The sequence below is a fragment of the Octopus bimaculoides genome, chromosome 22 (assembly GCF_001194135.2).
Source record: "Octopus bimaculoides isolate UCB-OBI-ISO-001 chromosome 22, ASM119413v2, whole genome shotgun sequence".
Classification (NCBI taxonomy): Eukaryota; Metazoa; Mollusca; class Cephalopoda; order Octopoda; family Octopodidae; genus Octopus; species Octopus bimaculoides.
This window is the reverse complement of record NC_069002.1, coordinates 32,050,614-32,052,571: the sequence shown is the minus strand read 5'-3', so window position 1 is coordinate 32,052,571 and position 1,958 is coordinate 32,050,614. Positions and strand designations below refer to the sequence as shown.

Genomic DNA, 1,958 nt, shown 5'->3' with positions numbered 1-1,958 from the left:
AGAGAGAGAGAGAGAGAGAGAGAGAGAGAGAGAGAGAGAGAGAGACATATTTATATAATGGGCATTATATAATGGGTATATATATAGACAGATAGATACATATTTGCATAGATAGATAGATAGATAGACAGACAGACAGACAGACAGACAGACAGATAGACAGACAGACAGACGGACGGACGGACGGACGGACGGACGGACGGACGGACGGACGGACGGACGGACGGACGGACGGACGGACGGACGGATTGATGGATGGATGGATTTTGCACAGCATACGCCTCGTAAAATATCTTCTTGAGTAAATTTATCAGAACCATAATCATAAGATCTTAATAAATTCCCTCGTGAAGATATTCTTATCAGGTTTATGCTGTGCAAAATCTATCTATGTAATACAGAAATATTAATGATTCAAAGATATTTTGTAAAGCTAAATTAATCCCACTTTATCAAGCAGCTTTCATTCGAAGACCCGTTATATTGGATGGTGATCATAAAATATCTCAGAATATCCTTTGAGTCACAGTTTTATCCGATTGTCCTTAGTATAATCATGTATTATTGTGTTGTAGAGAGAGAGCTGAAAGTATTACGGTACTTCGGAGTGTACGGAGATAGATTAGATGAGCTAGACAGATAGATAGGTAAATTGATAGATAGATAGATAGATAGATAGATAGATAGATAGATAGATAGATAGATAGATAGATAGATAGATAGATAGACAGACAGACAGACAGACAGACAGACAGACAGATAGATAGATAGATAGATAGATAGATAGATAGATAGATAGATAGATAGATAGATAGATAGATAGATAGATAGATAGATAGGTGACGAACGGCGAAGTCAAAAATAGAACCAAAAACGACAAATGTAAAAAGGAGGTTCAGAAGTTTTAGAAGGAAAACTAAATGTACAAATGAAAATATGACGTTTCGAATTTAGCTCTTCGTCGAATCGTGGAAGAACGTCCAGAGGGGAGGAAAAGGAGGAAGGCAAAGGAGAGGAATAGACAGTCAGGAGAAAAATACGAATGAGTAAACAAATGAAAGAATGTAGCACTCAACACATTTGGTTAAAGATTACATGTATTTCAGAACAGCCTCGTTCAATTTCATATTAATTAAACTTTCGTAGTTGCAGGATGTGTCCACCTCAGCAGACATATAGAGAGTGGAGAGTTTAAAAGACGTTCAAAATGGCCTCTTTGTGTTAAGGCTGCTATGGCATGAGTTCAGGTCATGCGGTTTTAAATGCTATCAAAGCGACATAAGTTATTATCTTTACCTTCATTCCAGTATTGCGATAGGATCTTAGCGTTAATTTAACGGCAGACAATACCGCAGGATGTTTTCTGTTATATAGCAGATGTATATTCAACTTCATCATACTTCACAAAAATTCATAGCTTAAATTTTAGTATGTATTACACTGAGAGGCGAATGTGTCGGGAAATATTTAATGATTTAGTGAAATGCATAGTTTATCAAATGAGAAAAAAGGAAGGGTGTTATATAGTATGAAGAGATAACGCATAAGACATATTTCATGTGGTAAAGTAGGCATTCTTTGTAGTTTCATTGTGACACCTCTCCATGTACCACATGTTTCACGTTGGTAAGTAGTAAACAGTGAACTTCTCCGCCATACACTGCTGTTTCGCTGTGTCCGTCTGTTTGTCTGTGTACTTGTCCACTCTTTCTCTCCTCTCTTTCTTTCTTTCTTTTTCTCTCACTCTCTCTTTCTCTCTCTCTGTCTTTCTTTCTCTTTGTTGATGCATGTTTGTCTCATTTTTGTTCTTGTAATTTTCTTGTTTTTCTTTTCTTTTTTGTTTGTATTTTCTTCATTTTTGTTTGAATTTATTTGTTTATTTGAAATTTTTGTTGTTTCTCTATATTTTTCTTTAATTTTTATTTTCACCAACTATATGTATTTGTATATAGTATATA

At 35.3% G+C, this 1,958-nt stretch overlaps 1 protein-coding gene across 4 annotated transcripts in view; it reads left to right on the top strand.

Moving 5' to 3' along the window:
• LOC106869637 (uncharacterized) overlaps positions 1–1,958 on the top strand; it is a 99,735-nt gene that overhangs the window by 62,981 nt on the left and 34,796 nt on the right. The window lies entirely within an intron of this gene.